At 38.4% G+C, this 6000-nt stretch overlaps 1 protein-coding gene across 2 annotated transcripts in view; it reads left to right on the top strand.

Annotated features, from left to right (window-relative positions):
* Window positions 1–758: 758 nt before the first annotated feature.
* The window catches only part of syk (spleen tyrosine kinase), a 99811-nt gene continuing 94569 nt past the window's right edge, over window positions 759–6000 (top strand). For both annotated transcript variants that reach the window (XM_037547265.1, XM_017697347.2), the window contains exon 1: window positions 759–874. The gene's annotated coding sequence lies outside the window, so the exon portion shown is untranslated. The remainder of the gene's footprint in view (window positions 875–6000) is intronic.

Below are 6000 nucleotides of genomic sequence, written 5' to 3'. Positions count from 1 at the left end.
AGATTTTACAGGAATTCTGAAATCCTGATTGGGCCATTTTCAATTGACCATCTCAAGAACGGAGTCTTTTGTTTGCAACCTAAACTTAACAATGAAATATTAGTATTACTACAATATTTTCAAAGTTTATATACAAGCATGACTGTATTGTGCAAAAAATACATACCAGGACTTTGCTGGCATGGATCACCTGGTGGGTTCCACATGATGTGCTGCATCTGTAGCGTATATGTGGATGTCATGGACAATAACAGACACTTTTACATGTTAAAAGTATCTTTTGACTCAATACATTCTTATTACTGCCCAATGGCTTCTGTTATAAATGTATCAGTAGGCTTCATGGCAAATTGATGACATTGTACATGGTATACTACAGTATACATATGCAGCAGATAAAGATTAAGAGCATTCCTACAAGGAATCATCCATTGAAATGTCCTTTAGGCAGTTTTTCTATGGAATTGCTCTGAAAGAACTATTTGGCACCTCCATTTAGGACTGCACCTCCTGCAGGGCAGGTGATGGCTCAGCACCTTTTTATGCCCAGCAGCCAAGGACCACGACAAGCTAAAAAGCTGCTGATCCTGGAAGGTGAAATGCAAAAGCGAGACACAGCTGACAAGGGCGTGCTTGAAAACAGATCCCACCCTGAGAATGTGTGCTTTCAGTTAATAAAAGAAAAAAACCCTCCTTGCAAATCGGTGGGTTTCTCTGCACGAATGAGCCACGATCCAATTATAGCCACAGAGCCCCAGAGAGCGTGAGGCAAGCTGAGCTTCATGCAGCGTGTGAAGAGGAGCCTATGATGTTCACATAGCTGTGGTGTGTGGAGATGTAGGCCAGGAGAACAGACATGGCCAAGATCACACAGGTAGGAGAAGATGGTGCCTCAGGCCCAAAGCATGCTGTTCTGCTTCCACAACCCTTACTGTACTGGATCCTTATAGCTGTTGTGCTTGGATTAAGGATATCTGCTGTGTGGAGGGGTCAGGAGTGTTGAGAGGGGGGCTGTGCTTGCTTCTGGGCTCCAGCAGGAGTGATCTGAGCAGGGATGTGCAACCTGCTGTGTTTCTGGGGGTGTACAGCCTACCCTGTGGTGGAATACTGCTGTGTTTGCTAATGCTAATACTGTAACACTATGCCTAATGCGGGAGCTCAGTCTCTTGGGACAGTACAGGTCTCTCTCTTTCTCTCTCTCTGTCTCCATCTTCCTCTCTATCTGTGGAAGGTGGTTACTTATTAGTCTGGACAGCTTTCACTTTTCTCTTTTGCTTGTTAAAGAGTTCTTTACCAGTGGGATACACATCACACGACTTAGGTACAGACGTGTGATGTATATCCCACTGGTAAAGAACTCTTTCCTCAGGAATAACCTGCAACTACTGTCACTTTAACTGTAGCACATGTTTACAATTGCACTATTGCACTTTACTACTCATTTCTGCTGCAGATAATCATGTTCCCGGCAAGGCACAGCACTATCCATCCATACCACTGTAATTTATACATTGTGCTATTTCTTGATTAATATATATGGTTGTATATATACTCTTTTGTATTTTTAATGTTATATCTGGCATTCTTAGTGAGGAGCAAAGTAAGCTTTTCATTGTATATAAGGAAACCTGTTTCCTGAGCCAAGACATGTTACTAGTCTGACATTTGCTTGTGAGGCTAATGAACTTAACAAGTAATGAAAGCTAAAGACCACCAATTAGACCTTTAATTACCTTTACTACAACAGCAATCTAAACATCTACTATAAAACAGTTTGGAACTACGTATGTAATGTTAGAGCAAACACGTCCTCAAGGACACCCAGATGGTTCACATTTTACCTGTATTCTTATGTGTTATAAGCAAAACCCTGGACTTTCTGGGGACCGTCAGCACTAGTTTGAAATTAGTACATACTACATGCTGATGTAAGATTATGCAGACTAGGACATGAGATAAAGCAGCACTTGTTGTTCCCTTTGAATTTAAATGGTTATATATTATGATATTAAAGAGTCTATTTTATGGAAAACCGTTTTTTAAAAGAAAAGCTTGATGTAATGTATAAATATTGTTAAAGGCCCATATCTGGGGAAACTGAAATTTCCACTCTTTTTTCAAATAGAAGAGTTTGATATTACAAGCATTGTAAAACATTATTGTAAACATTGCTAAAGTTTCTAAATGTAACATTAACTTGCCAGTTCAGTTACAGCCAATAACAAAAACAGTTTTAATTGTTTTTGCAATGTTATACATCTGCCCATTCAATCTCATTTCCATTAGCATTTACACTGGAGTTATGAGTGTTACAGCCTGGACTGCTTTTCTAATTGTTGCTTTTCTAATATTTTAAATTAAAACTTTAAAAATCAAGACATTTTCATATCACTGTTGTAGGAAGAAAACCTTGCATCTCCAAAATGATAACTTTACAGGAGGGGTTGGAAATGGCCATATACACTGCAAAAATGGCTCTTCGGTTCAACCTAAAAGAATGATGTTAAGTTAATTCGTTTTATTCAACCAAAATAAATACTTTGAATAAATGATTCTTTCAAGCAATGTATTTTTTTGAGTTGAATTAAACTAGTTCAATTGTTTGTAACTACATGAAGCATTTTTTTATTTCAGGTTGGTCTGACGAACCATTTCTTTCGGTATAAAATGAAGCCAGCCATGCAAATGTGTTGAGTGGATCAATGAAAAAAATAAAATAAAAGTGTGGCATATGGGCATCAGGAGATTTTGCGAGTTTGATCCCCTGTGATGACACAGCCAATCCACGAGGGCACCATTGCTCTAGCTGTCTTTGGTTGGACAGGATGCCTCCCACCAATCATTCAGCATGATGCTTACCAATGCAGGCAGCTGTTAGCTGACATTACATTTACATTTCTGGCATTCGGCAGATGCTCTTATCCAGAGCGACTTACATTGTGATCGTTTTACACAGGTAGCTGAAGGTAGTGTTTGGAGTCTTGCCCAATGACTCTTATTGGCATATTGAGGGTGCTTGCCTGGGGGGTTGATTGAACCCCAGTGAAAGGCAGAGGTGTTACCCACTACACTATATCAACCATTTGTCAGTTACTCACTATACTATATCAACAGAATTGACAGTTAGCAGTGACATTGCATGAACAGCAGGTTAAAAAGATGTGGTGCTTCATGTTTCTCAAAGATGTTCATGTTACCTTTACCCTCCCAGCTTTCTAGCATCATTTGACAGGACAAGTCCTAGCCAGTAGGTGGAACTGGCGATCACTAAACTGGTGAGAAAAATTGATAAAAAAAGTGATATGGGCCCTTTAAGAATATATGACTTTATAAGCACCAATCCCTGATCTCAAATTTGTCCTTGGAGCAGTGACAAAACCAGCAGGAACTCTGACTGTGCCTGACACCCTTTTCTATAATACTGTCTCTATGGACTATCCTGAGAACAAATAAACTGAGCTAAAAAAAACCTCACCTTCATTCTGAAAGAGACAGAGTTAATGTAGTAAAGATATTTATGTGGTGTCTGGTACTGTATAACTGCTGTCTATAAAACACAAGGATGTGGCATAGCTAAAAACAGAAGTAGCAGTGACCTCAAGGCCTGAACTTTGTATCCTTTGTTATATATAACACCACGTCATACAATATCAAAATCGACGCTTTGCATTGTGCTTTGCCATGTAAGGTTTAGAAGCAGCTGCTTGGCCATGGAAACTCATTCCATGAAGCTCTCTACTGTTCTTGAGCTAATCTGAAGGCCACATGAAGTTTGGAGGTCTGTAGCGATTGACTTTACAGAAAGTTGGTGACCTCTGCACACTATGCACATCAGCATCCATTGACTCCATGCTGTCATTTTCCATGGCCTACCACTTCGTGGCTGAGTTGCTGTCGTTCCCAATCGCTTCCTCTTTGTTATAATACCACTGACAGTTGACTGTGGAATATTTAGTAGTGAGGAAATTTCATGACTGGACTTATTACACAGGTAGCATCCCATCACAGTCCCACATTGGAATTCACTGAGCTCCTGAGAGCGACCTATTCTTTCATAAATATATTGTAGAAGCAGTCTGCAGGCCTAGGTGCTTGGTTTTATACACCTGTGGCCATGGAAGTGATTGGAACACCTGAATTCAATTATTTGGATGGGTGAGGAAATACATTTGGAAATATAGTGTATATCAGATATCATTGTAAATAGTTGTCATGAAATATTTTGTTCAGTAATATAACAGTGTCATGTTACAATTATTGGTTATTGTCAGAATAGATATGATCATGTTTGTTGTAATAACTGTTTATGTCACATGCTAATTTGTGCTGTGTGCTCCCATGACTATGTCATGACATCAAACATAAGACATCTGTCATTACAATAACAGTGATATAACATGACACTGTTTGTGGCATGGATATGTCAGTGTAGTAGGGTTCAAGTAAAGTGTTACCACAGTTTGCATGATGCTAATTTGTGAGAAATAGGCTTTCATTACTTATTAGCTACATTCGCCTCATAGCTCCAATACAAAACTAAAGACGTAAACTTCAGAGACAAAACACAACTTTGGGGGGAATTTGTGTAAATTGTATAGATTTTGGATGAACTATTGCTTTAAAGTACCTGGCCTGCTCCTAGCCCCCCTCTCCAGCTGTGCTATAAGACCAGTAAAACATTTGGAGGACATTTTTCTAATACTTGTTGTAGGTGGAGAGAACTGATGTTTGTAGCATTTGTTGACATGTAGGCGATGAGTAAATCTGAGTAACTCAACACTAAAATGATAGTCATCACAGTTTAATGAATATTTTTGGGGATGGCCAATATTGGATGCATCTTCGAGATTGCTTCTCTTTTTGAGGTTGTACTGGAGTCAGGAGAAATTTTTACATATTTTGTGAGAGCGTGGCAAGTTATTGCATTTTATATTACTGCTTCAATTTGAATGCATGAATTTTTCATGAGGCTGGAATATTCTCTACAGGGACACTCAGCACTGGGCGCTTTCCTAAAATGACTTTGTTAGATTGCCTTATTCAGAGAGATTATTCAAAGAGATTGTTATAGGCCTTGTGCTATGAAGACAAACTTCAAAATGATACTTATCATTGCAGTCATATCAAAAGCTCATAAATCCATTTTTTCTTTCCTTTTTGTCATTTGAAAACGCCAGCTGCCCTTTTTAGATTGTGTGAACATTTCATGATGAATAGACCAGTATAGATGTTTCAGAATTACAGAATAATTTTAAAGTTCTTTCTTTCTCCTATGAAACTTACTGTCTCTGAGAAACAAGGTTTGCATATGACAGCAACAATATGTACATTACCTTTGTGTGCAATGGAGCATTTTAGTAGGTTTAGCATTAGCTACTTTAGAGTTACATTAGAGTTAGCTTTTGTTAAAATAAGGTGAATCCTGAGGGTACATATTAGAAAATCATACCACAATGATAAACTGACTGGATATGGATAATTAGAAGCTAAAATTAAACAGCATTTTCATCTCCAAGCTATATTAAGATTGAAATGAAACAATAATTAATGAGGAACTGAAATGGGTTTGGACTGGAAGGATCTAGCTGTGGCTGGGAAGCTGGTTGTAAAGTATGCTTGCAGTGTAAAACAGTGCAAAACATTGCAGTCAGAGACAAAATGAAAAGATGATTAGTCATTAAATTAACTTCATGGACCATACAATGTTTATATACAATGTAAAGGGCAACAGGCATTTTCAAATTACATCTGAAAAACCAGAAAATGGAGATACAAGGATTTCTTTTGTCAGCAGCAATATATACACACACACACATATATGCATATATATGCACACACACACACACACACACACACACACACACACACACACACACACACACACACACACACACACATATATATATATATACATATGTGTGTGTGTGTGTGTGTGTGTGTGTGTGTGTGTGTGTGTGTGTGTGTGTGTACAGTACTATGCAAAACTCTTAGGCACCCAAG

The sequence above is a fragment of the Pygocentrus nattereri genome, chromosome 18 (genome assembly GCF_015220715.1).
Source record: "Pygocentrus nattereri isolate fPygNat1 chromosome 18, fPygNat1.pri, whole genome shotgun sequence".
NCBI lineage: Eukaryota > Metazoa > Chordata > Actinopteri > Characiformes > Serrasalmidae > Pygocentrus > Pygocentrus nattereri.
Note: the sequence above shows the minus strand (reverse complement) of the source record. Positions and strands in the feature narration are given on the sequence as shown.